The following is a 17,334-nucleotide window of genomic DNA, read 5'->3' as shown; positions in this document are numbered from 1 at the left end:
AATGACCGATGTAATATTACTTTATAACACCGGTTTTACATCGGTAGAAAACCGATGTAATATGTATTTTTTCTAACAACACAGATTTGATTTTAAAACCGACAATAACAAAAAAAAATACACAAATATTCACAAATTGTACAAATATTCTTCATTCAATAATATCCATAAAATACACAAATATTCACAAATTATATAAATAATCTTCTTACAACAATATCCATAAAATACCCAAACATTCTTTTTACATCAAAAGCTAGCTAATAAATATCAAAATCAAGGTAGAACATTCTTTTAACACATCAAGGTAGAACCGCACTTCAAATGTAATCTAGCATGCATTCAGCCCACTCGAACCGCACTTCATCAATTTCAACTCTGGAGTACTTGAGATTTGTAAACTGTAAAAACACATAAATCCACCATATGTCAAATAACTAAAACAAATGTGTACATGTATCAAATAAAATAGAATACTGAGTTTTTAAAGGCTGCTGTGCAAGATAACGAATATAACATAGAATCTAAAACTTTCATATATGACACTTAGTATATGCTGCTTAGAATATAACATAGATAATTTGCTCCTTCTAATTCAAGTGTACAGATTGATAAGAACCGACAGCATCATACAACAACTTACTAGGCATGATAATGGTTGAACAAAGAAATATGACTACACAACAAATCTAGTGAAGCATAGAAGAACAAAGCTACCTCTGATGAAGAGATATACTATTTATTGTACTACCTCTGATGCCATCTTGGTATCCTGAATATCCTGCACTAAGCCCCCTATTTTCTGTGATTTCTGCTACCAACCACAGCAGCAAGGAATGCGGCAAGAAGGCAGCTGCCTCCTTAGTTCAGCACCCAAAACAACAAGTTAGAGCTTCCTTTTGGGTCCATTCAATCCTCTAGTAAGTAGAAACTATTTTCCCTTTGGTTTATGATGGATTTGGAGTGTCTTGACCTAAGATATACTCCTCTTGTAGCCCTCTATATTAAAGGCCAGCATACATGGAAAATTCAGCATATTCTTCTGAAGTCATAACAGGGTAGGTAAACTTTACTTGTAGTTTTTATTCATTTGCTTCATGTAGGAGTAGATTCTAGTAAATTCCCACACATTTAATGTTTAATGATCGGCTAGGGATAAGATTAGGGATCAACATGATCATTTCCTCCCTATAGCCATGTGGTAGAGGTCGAGCTTGTAGCCTAAATAATGTAGTTAGGGGTCTCTATCTGATTAATGAAAAATATGAATATAGGTAAAAACAAAAGAGGTGAGTAAAATAATGAAGAGGGGTTAAATCATAAAAACAAAGAGTTCCCTATTCTTGAGGTACCCACAGGCATATTGACACTCACTCTTACTTCTAGTTGAACTTGAAATTCATTGGTATAGCTAAATATGGTAATGGGTGCCCTTTAAGTTTGATTACCCATTTATCTTAATAGGTTAGGTTAAATTCGAGTATCAATGTGTTAGATATTTAGAGGAAGTTGAGCAGGTTAAAAATGTAATCAATACTTTAATCCTAAGGTTACCATTTAAGATAGCTTATCCAGCCACTCTACTCACTGCAGCTCCTAATCTCTAATTCCTTTCTTCTTAGGCAATCATTTAGTCTCCAACTAGTATCTGGTTTGTAACAAAAGCATAGCATCTGGTTTGTAACTTATTTTAGGCAAATAAAGCAACCATATAAGCTTATGAAATGAGAGAATGCTACACTCATTAATGGTTGCATAAGGATTGCTTAAGTCAACATATAAATTTTCTTTAATGGATGTAGGTCAATTAATATGGGTTGTTTAATTCATGTGTTTTATGTTGTGTGAATTGCTTAAGGTCATCCCTAAGCTACTGTACATGCTATGTCAGAGCTAAATTCGTCCCAATTTGTGTGGGTTCTTTTCTCCTTTTCACCTAAGCCATATGCATAAACCATGTACATATTAAGTAGAAGCAACTAGTTTTCACTCTTGTGAAACAAAACATCTAATGCTTTTTGTAAACGTTTACATGCTATCAAATTAAGAGTGTCAAGTTTTGATTGGAAGTGTGGATGTTTCCAGCGGTATACAGCTTTCTGAAGAATCAAACATAATCAAATACACCGCTACAATGTGATAGTGTACATAAGCATATCACGCATAACAAGCCACAAGTCCTATCAATCTACCATTAATTATGTACTTACATTCATAGTATTGGTTCAAGTCATATCTAAGTTCATGTCGATCTCTTCACATTTATAAATTTTTCAAATAATTAATATTAGCTTCTGCAAATGATGTTGCCCCTACAGATAAAAACATTCATTGGACAATAAAGGTTGAGAAAAATAACCACCTCAAAGTTTCCTTTCAGTTCTGATTCGAGCTTTTTGGTGAGACTCTCGTTGTACAATTCCTCGTAAGCCAACTGAATCTGCTTTCTTTGGGTGGCATTTCTATGCGCTAAAATGTTGATCAGTGTCTTCTCATTAGTTCCCCATCCTGACACATGTAGATGTCGCGGTAAGGCTATTTAGCTTATACAAATTTTGCTTCACTATTTCTTCATAAATTTATATATGCTATTCAAAACTAGTGTATCTGAGCAAGGTATCGAAATACACTGTAGAAGAACTTGCATCTCTCTTATGCACAATGACATTATATGAGGCCTTGATGAACCCATTGCTAGACATTAGGCTTCAAAGGGACAAGGCTTCAGGGATGGACAAACAGAACACTTTTGCAAACTCCAAGAAAAATTACCATCACAGTCTATGCAGTTTAATAGTATTTCTCCAGCTCCAAGTTCTTGGACAGCTTTTGCAAGTTCAAAAGCTCCAATAGGCCGAACCTCACGTCCACCATTGACCTGCACAAGAAAAGGTCAAATCAGACAAGAGAAAGATTTGAAGACCTTGTTTGTTCATCTGAGGTTAACACAAAGTAATCCAATTTATAGTTACGAGTTTGGGTTGAAGCATCCAGACTAGTTTGAAGAAATTAGTGACAAAATACATGACTAGGGAAAATAATGTGCATAAATAATGAAAAGCTTACTGTGCACTGATACCATGCCTACTCTTCACCTGAGGGGCCTGAAGTTATCATGGAAGAAGAAATGTAATCATAGAGAAGTGGAAAGAAACATATAATGAGAAAAGCAATAATTTGTGGAGCTAAAAGAAGCAAGAAAGGCTAAATTATAATTATATAGTACCTGGGGAAGAAACCTTAATGGTCTTAAATTCAACATCATCAGGGCTCCCGACAAAGACTCTCCGAGGGTCAATGCTCACAACTACTGCCTGATGGAGTTAAAAGTATCGACAATAAACATTATCATTGTCATTGTTTTTTTTAGTAAGTCAGATGCATACTGCACAAAATTGAAAATCCATTTTCCACAATAGTGAATATCAAGAAAAGAAGGTGACAAGAAATGCAACTTGAGTTGTACTCTCAGTAAACAATTAACCTATCACATACTTTCATTGAACAGGTTCAGATAGGGAGAGAGAACAGCTGAAATATAGGTGCAACAAACATAGGATCAAGGTTATAGAATGGGAACAAATAAACATCAAGAATATACGTAGTCACCAGCTCTCCTCATTGCAGCGATAACTCGTTGATAAAGATCAATTTTTAGCACAGAAAGGTCTTCCACCCACCAGTCCTGACAATGCATCATTAATTTTCCTGATCTGCTATCACATTCTAAGTGAGCTAAACCAGAAACCAAATCAAAAGAAATCCGTAAACGATGCTGCAGGGGAAAATTCATTGAGTGGAAATTACCCAAAGATTTCAAATCAACTTCTCACGAAGACACAAATTCGACTCTAAATCATTCTGAAACCCTCCAATTAGGAACCAAAACTTCAAGGAAAGCTCGAATCACTTCTGACCTCTCTGTGACCCATTCTAACAAACAGGTAACGTGCAACTCTCTACAACTTGTTCATCATGGAAAACACAACACAACTCAACCTCAAATCATCGAACACCAGCCAAAATCTCTAGGAAAACCTACTGTGAACACATCAGAAATCACTGTCACACAATTTTGGGTAACATACGCAAACCAAGTAGTAACCTTCAACCGAAATCTCCAACAAGAACACATCCCACCGAGAAAAATCCAACCTGAATCGTATACAAAGAAAAACCAATCAAACACATCCACAGAAGAGGAAAACATATCAAACGCGTCTACAAAAGAAGTAAATCAAAACATCTCCAGGAAGAACAATCAAAGCCTTTACCAGAAGAAAACCAGTCGAAATCCATACCAAATCCTCACTTTCTATAGGTTTTCCACCCCACTATACCTCATGGATTTCGAGTTATCACAGGTAGATACACTTGCCTCTTTCTTCTTCGTCTCGCCTCCACTCGTCCTCGCGTTGTGCCCCGTCAGCTGTGGCGCCGCCTGCGAAGCTCAGCTAGGCAGCGAAATGGTGCGACGAGTGGCTCTGTCGACTCGGGAAAAATAGAAAGAAGAGAAGGGTCGGCGGAATCGGGCAGGGAGATGTGACGAGGAAATGAACCCACTGTCCAAAGGGGACGGCGACGGCGACGGCGAGAAATCGAGGGAGCGGAAGTTGAGGCGGCGCCAGCAGCTAGGGTCGAGGGAGGCGCGGTACCAGGACTTGCAGACGAAGGGGACGGCGACGGCGAGATCTCCGAGGGCGAGACGGCGGAAGGGGAAGAGGGAGATGAGACTGAGGTTTAGGTTTAGGTTTAGGTTTATGTTGAGAGAAGGGGCACGATATTGGTTTAGGTTTGGAGGGAATTTTGTGAAGTCTTGTAAATTTTAGCCGGTGAAAAAATTAAATTATTTAAGAAGGAGTTTATTAACATCGGATTTTAAAAACCGATGTTAAAATCGGTGTCTATTAACCAAAAAAAGGGCTCTCATAGACATCGCCTAAAAAACCGATGTCTATGAGCTAAAATCTGCGCTCATAGACATCGGTTTTTAGAAAAACCGGTGTAAAATACTCAAAGACTTCGGTTTTAGCCTAAAATCGATGTTGTTCCACTGATGTCTATGAGCGATTTTGTTGTAGTGGTTGACTAGCCCTAGGGTGACCATCCCGACCCCCCAAAATTTTTCCACTAGCCACCAGGATAAATAGGGAAGCGTACGTAGCAGGCATCCCAGAAGCCCAACATCCGTTGGTTGCGCCCGCCGTTTGGAGGAAAAATTCCTACAAATATGTCATAGGTGGGGATCAAACCGTTGATGCCTAGGTGACAACCTGGATATCCTACCGTGGCACCAAAGCCCCAAGGACTAAAAGATAAACCCAATTAGCCTCATTGACTAGCCCTGGGGTGACCGATCCGACCCCATGAAATTTTCCCACGGACCATCCATCAGGATAAATCAGGAAGCGTTCGCGATGGGTAGCCAAGAAGCCCAACGTCCTTTGGATGTGTGCCCCATTTGGAGGGAAAAAATAATAAACCCGGTTAATCTCATTGACTAGCTCTAGAGGTGACCAGTTCGACCCCACCGAATTTTTCCACCGGTCACCTGGATAAATCGGGAAGTGCGCACGGTAGTCAGTCCAGAAGCCTAGCATCCTTTGGTTGAGCACCCCATTTGGAGGAAAAATTCTTGTAAATATGCCATAGTTAGTGGTTGAACTACAGATGTCTGGGTGACAATCTGGATGTCCTATTGCGGCACCATAGTCCCGGGGACAAAACTCATCCACAACAAAGTTCATTAACTTAGAGGTGCTTGATAGATGAGAATCAGAATTAAAATAAGGATTTGATACCCCTGATTTATAACTCTTTCCTCCTAGGTTATCACTAAACCTATTCCTCTCCATTCCTTCCTCTATTTTTTTCGGACATCCCAGCCTCAAGCCATTCGAGCCTCTTCTCCACCCCCCATCTTCTTCCCTATCCACTCCATTCTTCTCCTCCTCTTCCTCTCAACCACACCCCTTTTCTTCTCCCCCCTTCTTCTTAGCACATATTTCTCCTCCTCCTCCCTGCTTGGTCATCCGAGCTGCTACCATCAAAGCTATTTCTCTCCCTTCCTCCTCCTCCCTTTCTTCTCCCCCCTTCCCCTTCTCTTTTTCCTCCTAACCGAAGTTGCTCCAAATCGAAGCTTCCTCCTCCTAATCAAAGCTGCTTCCATCGAAGCTTCCTCCTCCCAATCGAAGTTGCTGCCATTGAAGTTGCTTCTCCCCCTTCCTCCTCCTCCTCCTCCCTTTCTTCTCCCCCTTCTCGTTCTCTTCCTCCTCCCAATCGAAGTTGCTGCCATTGAAAGAAACTACAATATGTAAGTAAATCTTTTTATCCAAATGGTTTTTTGGAATTATAATTTTTCCTAAGTGAATGACTTCTTATTTCGAAATTGTGTTTAATTTATCATCAGTTGTTATGTGGCGTAGATAAACATGACATGATCACCATTTAGCCATAAAAGACATAACTTAATGTGCACTTTATGGAATATGTATGGAATGCTCATGGTTTGTTTAGTTGTCGTACTTTATCAAATTGCAATACTTTTATATCGTTGAAGTATGATTCATCAAATAAAAAGTAGGGAGGACAAACTGATTGAGCGTGTGGAATGGATGTTCAACCTTATAAAAGAGAGTGATGAAATAAGGATTAGTGAACTTTGAATAAATAGGAGAACATTCAAGATATTGTATAATATAATACAAGACGTGGGGTTTTAAAAGTCACAAAAATATCACTATTGATGAAATTATGGCTTTATTTATCTACATGTTGACACATCATAAAAAAATCAAACGATGAGCCTCCTTTTTAAATGAAGTCGTGAGACAATGAGTCGTCATTTAAATCTGTCTTTGAGTAATTTTACAACTACACAATATATTGCTTAAAAAACCCAAACCGGTCCGTAATGAATGTGAAGAAGATAGATGGAAACCGTTATAAAAATTTTAATATCACCTATAATTATTTAGTTTAATTACATTTTTATTTCAATATATAATTATTTAGTTTAATTGTATTTTTTTAACATCATAAAAATTATTATTAGGTTGTTTAGGTGCTTTAGATGATACTTTTATCCAAGTGACATCCCCTAATGAAGAAAAACAACATTATCGCACAAGAAAAGAGGATATTGCAACAAATGTGTTGGGAGTGTATTGCCCACAAGTACAATTTATATATGTATTTCCTGGGTAGAAAGGTTCTACCCATAATGATCGAGTACTCCATGATGCCATGAGTAGACAATTTGGTCTTAAAGTTCCTTAAGGTAAATAACAAATACTTTTTACTTTGAAGTTGGAATTATGACAAAGTTTTAAATTTCTAGAATACTTGCATTTGTTAATTTAACTATTGCCCTTGGTTTATTAATTTAACTATTGTCCTGGGTTTAGGCTGTTATTATCTAGTCGATGCTTAATATTGCAACTCATATGAATTTCTGACAACTTATTGTAGACATATGTATCACCTTAATGAATGGGAAGATCGTCATCCTGGGATAATCAAAGAAGATATAAAATAGATGAATATGCTATTTTTTAACAGTAATGTCAACTTATTATCTTGATTTTAAGATCTCTATAAATCAAGATTATGAAAAATAAAATATAATTTTTATCGTTTGATTCAATTCTAGGTAATATAATAAAAATTTATTTATTTAAATATTTTAGTGTATAATCTAATTTAACATTTATTTTATTATCCATTTGGCATTTTAACAACTAAATTAATTTAATATTTGATTATTATTTTTTAAATAAAATATTAATATTAATATTAATAATAGGTTGCTGATATATTTAATAAATAAATATAATTGATTTATAAATTTTAAAATCACACAATGGAATATGGAACTTAGGGGGCGTTTGGTTTAAACGTAGGAATAGGAATGGGAATGGGTATGATAGTAGACTGGAATGAGAATGAGTTTAGCCATTCCAATACTGCTGTTTGGTTTATAAATTTTGATTAGGTATGATTACCAATACTGCTGTTTGGTTTGTCAAAGGTTTGGGAATGCAAATATAATAAATATAATATTTACCTTTAAAATAAATATAGTATTCCTAATAAAATTTTAAAATATTAATTATAGGGTCATTAGTTGTCATCATGCCATGGAAAATATTATTAAAATAGAATTAGAAAAAAAAAAATAAATAGGAACTATATATAAACGAGATAATTTGGAAGCAAATACTAGACTTCCGTTGTGCGTGTTTTGGTATTCATGGTGGAAATTTCCTAGTTTTTTTTTGTTGATCATTTACGGATTCAACGAACCTTTTTTTAAAAAAAAATTTACTTTGAATTCATCAGTTTGAGTTTCTCAGGTGCTAGATTTCACTTTGATCGGTAGTGATTTGGCTTAGTCCCTACTTTCTTGTGTGCGCACTGGCGGATATAACGTTTGTGCACAAATGTTTATTGTGCACGCAGAGTATGAAGGACTTCGATTTGTTTTTAGACATGCTTTATCTTTTACAACTGTATTCCCAGAAGCTTGCGTTGTTGGGAATTTTGATCAAACAGATTGGGCCAATTGTGGAATTTTTTATTTTTTCAATGATTGCAAAATTTGCTATGATTGTCTTGAGGTGAAGTCATTGACTGTGGCAGCGATAGATCCATTATATTTTTTGTCACAACCAACAACAATCTCAATCGGCTATACAAGGCATACAAAAAGATAATTGTGATACAAAAAGATAATTGTGATGTGAAGTTAACCCATTGAGCAGGGAACAACACAGGACGATCAGGATCATAACCAGTCGGTATCGTCATTTACTACTTGCTATCCATTTCAAGTTGTCTTTGTATTCCATGTCGCATTGGCAAGTAAACGAAGGAAAAAAATAATGTGAGAAATAAGTAATGAAATGAAATTATATTAACAACTAAATAAAAGAATGAGGAGCAATTATGTTTACAAATGTTATCACAGAATTTATGGAAGAATTCTACCATAACTCACATATAAACTTTCCAATCTTGCTACTACAACTCACCCATATCAAGAAATAGAATAACTTTAACTGAACAATCAAGAAAAATAATTGTCTTACAGTAGCATCCACTTGTTTAATCCCACACAATTTGATATTCATATATTTAGTAGGGAACAAAAATGATCAATTGTCTCCAAAACACTCAAAAAAAAATTTGTTTCCACAAAATCCAGCAATGTTATCACAAAACTGAGCAATGTTATCATAAAACTCAACATATCAGTCATGGAACCCAAGTAGTTTCCACAAAATTCAGCAATGTTATCACAAAACTCAGCATAACAGTCATGGAACTCAAGTAGTTGCCACAAAATTCAGCATCATTATCTACATACTTGGGGAGGGAATGAGCAGGCTAACTACATAATTCCTTCGCAACTCTGAAGGGAGATTGAATAACACATCAATCTTGTCCTTATCTGCAGTGAATATATTAGCTGCTTTGAATATATCACCACTAGGAAGACTAAGGTTCATTAGCTCAGCAATCACATCTTTCATTCTTTCTGAAGCCATTTTTTCTCGCAAATTTTCTTCTACCATGACATTTGCAATGGTCGCAAAATTTGCATTAAAACCATCCACAAAAGTGCGAAATTCATTGTTCATATCTTGTAGTTGTGTCGCAATATCCAAGTGTGATGTTGGTTTTTTTTTTCTTGCAACTTTATCTTGAGTTGTTAATGGTTGTTTTCGTTTTGTCGCTGACTTTGTCACATCAGTGTTTTGTATATCAGTGGGGGTTGATTCTGATTCAAAATACGCATTATTGTCTTCTTCATACTCATTTGAAAAAGGATAGAATGCACCCAGATTTTCACCTCCACTTTCATCATTTTGATCAACTTCCAAATTGTAAATAGCATCTACATATCCTTGAACAACAGCACCAATAGCTCTATCTCTTCCATAAACTAATTCAAGTTGATTCAAATATGGAAATTTGAAATCCCACATTCCTTTTGCCTCTTTGTGAGTCTGCAAAATATAAAATACATATGATTAAAAAAAGTTTAAGGAAATATGAAATGAAAGATTTGAGAGAGTAAAAAATTTCGGACACTAATATATAAAATTACCTGACAGTAGCTATCAAACCATTGCTTTTCACATGCTATTTTTCTCTCCACATCATTCCATTGACATCCACTTTGCCTACACATGTCATTAATAATATGAAATCTTGTTTTTAACCACTTGATTTTGGATTCAAGATGAGGTGTAACTTGTTTTGTAAAAGTAGGGATCTTGCTTAGCATTCTCTTATGCACTTCAGTCATGTAATTACTTTTAAAACCACCATCTGTCTTCCATGAAGGATCACAAGCCATATCTTGAAGAGTTGCAATTAATACTTGGACCTCATTTTCTGTCCAGAAACATTTATTTCTCCCACGTCCTCGAACTATTTGATCTTGCTCCATCCTAACATATAATAATGTTATACCAAATTTGCAAGTAAAATCATTAAAAGTCATGAGTAAAAAAGATAATGGTTATAAGAAACTAAAACATGTTATACAAAATTTATCAGGAAACCAAATGTATTCGATGATAAATAATATATAAACCAAAATAAAATAATTACTGGATTAAATAAATAACAGTTACGTCTACAGAACAGACACCTTCTTAAACATGACAATCATGTTGAAACATTCATGAAAATACAATAACAAAATCTTTAACATATCCCCTTGCCCATAAAAGGTCAAGGATGCAATCTTTCACTCCAATGATTAAACATTTCAAGTGCCAATGAATTTCTAAAGTTGGTCCATTCTTCAGTTGGGGTGATACTTGTCACATATTCATCATCTTCGAAGTGTTAATCTTCCATGTCATCTTCTTCAAATGGTTCCAACTCTTGTGGATCAAAACTCATGTACTTTCGAATCAGATTGTGTAAAAGGCAACACGCTAAAATAATGCGCACTTGAGTTTCAATTGGAAAAAATGATGGGGAAGCTAATATTTTCCATCGCCCTTTAAGCAACCCAAAACATCTCTCAATCATATTTCTGGCCTTTGAATGTTTCATATTAAAATACTCTTCGGCTGTATGTGGTCGGTGACCATGAAACTCATTTAGATGGTATCGTTGCCCTCGAAAAGGAGCTAAAAATCCATCTGCATTACAATATCCAGAATCCACCAAATAATAACAACCTTCAAGGACATAAAAAAATATTTCACATTAATTATGAGTTTGAATGAAGTTTTATATTGAAAAGCTAACTAACTAGTGCAATACCAATTGTACCTTGAGGAACTTTAAGACCGTTAGACCTAATCATATCATCTCTAAGCATACGACCATCATGTGCAGAACCCTCCCATCCAGGTAAAACATATATAAATTGCATGTTTGGACAGCAAACACCCAATACATTTGAAGCTATATTTGCTTTTCTAGTGCGATATCGAGGTTTTTGATCAGAAGGAGGTGTAACTTTGATTAATGTACCATCCAAAGCACCTAAACAACCCTGTCATTTAAATATTTAGAAAAAGTAATAAATAAGATGGTTTTTTATTTCCAATAAGTTATAATTTTAATAAATACAAATACAAAGTACCTTGAAACACCGCCAACGATCCTCTTGACAATCTTCAGTAATAGGAACTGGTTTTTTAAGCAAAATGGAATGCAATTTCAAGATTGCTAGAAGGTAACTATTAAAATGACGACTGATAGTTTCTCCACTTCGTAAAAATAATAGACTCATTGTCCTATTTTTTTTGTGGTGAGCCAAAACATACACAAAAATAGCAACTACTTCTTGTAGAGACATATTTTTGGTGTCTTTTAAATCTCCAATATCTCTTACCATGTCACATAATATTCCAAAAGTGCGTCTATCCATTCGAAGCTCGCTAATACAAGCAGTATCAGAGTCTTGAATGAGTCTAAACACCCAATTCATTCTCTCAAGTGTTTTCTCTTTTTTGGTTTTAAGTGGAGGCCTCATAATATACAAATGTAGCAACAACAATCGGTACCACATAACATACACAACACTGAACACGTTCACCATTGATGCTATAATCCGAATATTTCGAATGATTTTGCGTCTTCTACTAGCAGTAGGAATACGAGTCATTATCTTCTACATAGCAATAAAGAGAAATTAATAGTTACATACAAAATAAGAAAACTTACTTAATTCTAATCTCACTCATCTTGAGTAACGAATCATAGGTAATCAATCAAGAATTCAAAAAAAAATCCAAGGACACTTTTTGGGAAGATTTAAGCCCTAAGAAAAACTAATGCTTAAATCCAAGGACATGATCTAATCCACTTATGCAAGGACAGATCAAGGTTGGTTAAAACCAATGCTTAAATCCATGATCAAGGTTGGTTAAAACCAATGCTTAAATCCAAGGACATGATCTAATCCAAGGACAGAAAAATCCATTGATTCCCATCCTCTAGAAAGAAACTTATGGATATTTTTCCAAAAAAAAAAGAAGGATAAGTAGATAACAGACCTCCTTCATGGCCTTGCCTATGATGACACTTATGATAACAATACAGTTACAATTGATAGAACCCAAGGTGTTGGTTCATTCAAAATGTGCATCTGTCACAAATCAAGTCAATGGCAAACAGACTTCTTCAGACCACATGAAGATATGTTTTTGCAAAATTAGTGATATCAATCAAATGCAATATCATTCCTAGGGCCATAATTAACCAAATCCAATCCAATCCAATTTCTTTGTTACTTCTCTATTTTTGTTCAAATAGAAGGATCCAACAAAATTCTTGATAAACAATACAAATGTTGTCATGATGGGACCAAGAGATGCATGAGAAATAACACAAGGATCCCAACCCTTTTTACCCAAGTTGACTTCTCATTTCTTAAAAGCTGACTCATGCACACATACCCACAGTTGAAGAGGATATGCTAGACCAGTAGGCCAAAGAGTCAGATAATGCAGCCTTCTAAGAATATAGACTTTCAAAATGAACCAATTAGTCTGGTTTGGACTTTGGATGCCCATGCAAATGGCCAATCACCATGCATTATAAAATCATTGTGCGAAGAAAATCTCAAAATCATATAGCCAAGAAGAATGATATAGTTTTATTTTGTCATGATCACATCTATTGTGAGAAGTGAGAAGAAACACATGCCTAAGCGGAAGTATTATTCCATTGCATTTATTATTACAACGTTTCTTTCTTGTTAGATAACAAGAACTTACTGCTATCAACCTACAGTAGATAGGTATAAAGAATCAAGAATTAAAAATATAGCAAAACAAGCAGCAAGCGATTCATCAGAGGGTTTAGGGTTCCAATGGTTACCTGCTTGCTGTGGAGTGCGGCGGCAAGGGAGGAAGATGATGTTTGAGTCGAAGAGGAGGTGGCGGCGGACACAGTCGAAGAGCCTACAATGAGTTACGCCGGAGAGGACGCTCTTGTCGCACGAAGTCAGGGGCGCTGTTGTCGCGGGGTTCAGTTGTCGCACGAGGTCGGGGATGGAGTTGTCGCAGAACTCAGGTTAGGGCAAAAAAAACTGAAAGGAAAAAACTAGCGAAACAAACAGCAAGCGATTAGGGTTAAAGATTACCTGCTTGCTGTGGCGTGCGGAGGCAAGGGAGGAAGATGAAGTTGGAGTCGAAGAGGAGGTGGCGGCGGAGGCACTCGAAGAGCCTACGATGAGTTACGCCGGAGAGGACGATGTTGTCGCACGGAGTAGGGGGCGCTGTTGTTGCGGGGTTCTGTTGTCGCACGAGGTCGCGAGGATGGCGCACGAAGTCAGGTTAGGGTAAAAAAAAAATAACGAAAGGGAAAAAAAACAAAAATTATTTTCTCGAGAACAAAAAGTCATCCAAACGGGAATGAATTCTAAATCCGCCTACTTAATTGGGTTTTGTTCATTCCTAATTATTTAGGAATGATTCCTAAATTTTTATTCTCATACCCATTAACCAAACACCATGTATTTCTATTATTCCATTCCTCCATTCCTAGACCCTCCAACCAAACGCCCTCTTATTAAACGTCACACAATCAACATCTTTCCTTCACTAGAGACAACAATAATTTATTAAAAAAAATCTTTTCCATTGGTTGATGATTAATATTTTTTAAAAAACCAATAACAGTAACATAATGCCTAGAATACATGATGTAAAAATGAGAGACCAAGCTCACATCGACAATCTAACTCCATCCTTTTTCCATCAGTCAAAAGATGTGAACTTTTATATTTCTGAATAATGAAGGAATAAGAAAACGTATAAAAATATATAGATCCCCTGTCCAACTGGTAGGCATCCAGTATTTGAATTGGCACTTGGTAAGCATCCAAAGCTACCGGTGGCCTAATTTCAGCCGGCCCAAACACCCGGTTCCTTCCTCCCCTATGCAATTAGTCCCATGGAGTGGTAAGCCATTTTAACATCCATCATAATCTCCATCAACATAGGAGGTAGCCTCACCTAACTCAGCATCTAAAGTAACACTCACAATATGCCACCTGTATAAAATTACAAGTTTGCATCATGACCATGTATTTGACTGTAGGCTAATAAAACAAATAACCAACAACTAAAATTACAACCAGTATTGAAGGATGTAGTCTCTATTGGTAAATAAATTTTTATATGTAGTTTTAATTTATGAAAATCTTTATTTTCACTTCCTAATTAAATATATTTATCTAATTATTCATGATATTTTTAAGTACAAAAAATCTAAAAATCAGTATAAATCCTCTTAAATTCAGTATATTAAATTAGAATATAGTATATTTTCTATCAATTGAATATGATTTTTTTTTCATCTCAAAATATACTCGATTTTAGTTTAATGTGCTGAATTTAATATGAACTATACTCATTTTTAGACTATTTATATCGAAAAATATGAGGGTTAATTTCGATAGAAAATATACTCGATCCTAGTATAGAGTGCTGAATTCTAGTGTAAAGTGTTGAATTTAACCGGATTTATACTTGTTTTTAGACTTTTTATACCTAAAAAATAAGAGGGACAATTTTGATAGAAAATATACTCGATTCTAATATAAAATTCCGACTTTAAGAAGAATTATACTCGTTTTTGGACTTTTTGTATTCAATTTTGGATTTTTTGTACCTAAAAAATTTGAGGGATAATTTAGGTAACAATATTTGCATGAAGGAATTAAACAAGAAATACTTTACATGTAGGGAGTGGAAATAAAGTTTTTTGGACATGGAGATTGCATGCAAAATTAACATTATGATTGAAGATTTTTCTCTAATTTATCGTTATTTTATATTAATATTAAATTTGAGATTCCAAACCGTGTTGTCCATCCGTGAAGCAGACAGAACCTATATTCCATTCTCTGGCAACAGTTGTCAACCTATCGCCCTTGCTAACCAATCTGAGACCAACTTGTCCAGCCTCAATACCTTGCTCAGAACTAGCAACAAGAATTTCCCAACAGTAAGTCAAAATGGTTGGCAAAAAAATCCAAAATATGATTCATACGACAATACTCTTTATACGCTTTGTAAGACATTTGCTAGTTATGTGCAGTATGTTAGGCCATTTTTGGTTCCACAAAGGAATAAACTTGCAGCAACTTCTTCATTTCTGAGACGATCTCTCAGCTTCATTACATTCGCTCGTGGAAGAACAAAGTTTCCAGCTTTGCCCCGAAAAACTGTAGGATCTCCAATTAAAAGAGCAGCTGAGCTGGCAGATCTCTGAGGCGCTGAATAAGTGCTAGCTAATGCATTTCGTGTCTGCATACCAACCAAAGTAAATGAAGACATGTAGCATTTTTAGATTTGAAAACTTCATATAATTCTTATTATCTTATATTATCAGGAAACATTAAATTTACATAAACTAAGGTATACTATTATAATTGTTTCACAAAACTTCATATATTCTTCACAGGCAGTCACCGTGTGATGAATTTACACAAGTTCACATGCGATTCGGGTAAATTTGTAATGATGCATTAACAAAACGATTAAAATCCATTGCACTCCAGATCTCTCAAACTGAAACTGAGTACAACAAAATGATTAAAATCCATGGTTGTTGGAAAAAAATAGTATCTGCAAACAAGAGAGTTGGTTCATAAATCTCTAGATTGAAAAAAAAAGAAGAAGATCAGAGTGATTAGTTAACAATAAAAAAAACTAAGAGAAACTTAAAGAAGGATTTTCTGGTTTCTGTAGGATTCAGTTTGATCTTTTATCTATTGAATTCTTGGTGTAGAAATCCATATTACTGCTAAGGAGGCTAGTATAAAGGCATCTAACCAAGGGTTGCTGAAATAAGAAAACACATGAATAGAATTAGCACTTTCTGAACTTGGAACTGAATTACAAGTTGCAAGATTTGGCAGTATCCCTGAATTAAGAGATAGTTGGTAGGAAAATGCCAAATTAGCAAGAACTAAAACAGCAAGAACTAAACATAACCTAAAACAAAAGGGCAAAAGCGAATCAAGACAATGCTAAAACAAACAATCTCTTGATGCAAATTCATCGGAGATATCCAATGAAGAAAACAAAGAGAAATACTCAGCTTAAAAACACGGTCTTAATTTCATGGAAAAAAAAGCAGGTCAAGGCCAGTTTCCATGACGACCAACCAGACAAAAAGAATCCCAAAATCTTGCTGTTAATCAAATATATACGTGTGAAGAATGCCGCTAGGGTTCTTCCCAATCGCGAGTCGGGAAAGCTACGCCTTCGCGAGTGAAACACCACTAGGGTTCTTCGCGAAGCCTTCGAATGCCTTTGAATGTGGAAGTAGGTTTCACCGGACGACAATGACTCTGCTAGGGTTTCGCGAGTTCAACGCTCATAATGTGTGGTTTATCATTATATATTATCAATTCATCGTGGTGCTAGTGGCTTAACATAGTCAGCTTTTCTTGAACACTCTCTATTGCCAATTCTAAGCCACAAGAAGGTGATTATAATTTTTATGAGTTAAGGCCAAATCCATATTATGAGTAGGGATGTAAATGAACCAAGCCGCACGCGAGCCATTCGAAGCTCGATTCGATAAAAGCTCGTTTGAGCTTGTTTAATGAGGCTCGTTAAGATAAACAAACCAAGCTCAAGCTTCGCAATATTCGGCTCGTTAGCTCGTGAACACGTTTGTTAAGCTCATTAAGGAACTTTTAAATAAAACTAATAATAGTTTTTATATTGAATTTATAGATTTTACACTCTACTTATGGAAAATATACACAAATATATTAAATTTATTTATTAGAATAAAATTATAAATTTTAATAATATTATTATAATTTTCTCTAAATATATA

General features: G+C 35.4%; 1 long non-coding RNA gene across 1 annotated transcript; it reads right to left on the bottom strand.

The window, feature by feature from the left end:
- Positions 1 to 2,776: 2,776 nt before the first annotated feature.
- Positions 2,777 to 3,322, bottom strand: LOC121990725. The gene is made up of 3 exons (XR_006114680.1): positions 3,227 to 3,322; positions 3,067 to 3,104; positions 2,777 to 2,878 (listed from the first exon to the last, which is right to left on the bottom strand). It is a non-coding gene; the product is annotated as an uncharacterized LOC121990725 (long non-coding RNA).
- Between the last annotated feature and the right edge of the window lie 14,012 nt (positions 3,323 to 17,334).

The sequence above is a fragment of the Zingiber officinale genome, chromosome 1B, assembly GCF_018446385.1.
Source record: "Zingiber officinale cultivar Zhangliang chromosome 1B, Zo_v1.1, whole genome shotgun sequence".
In the NCBI taxonomy this organism is placed as follows: Eukaryota; Viridiplantae; Streptophyta; class Magnoliopsida; order Zingiberales; family Zingiberaceae; genus Zingiber; species Zingiber officinale.
The sequence above is the reverse complement of the archived record's forward strand: the minus strand, read 5'-3'. Positions and strand labels throughout refer to the sequence as shown.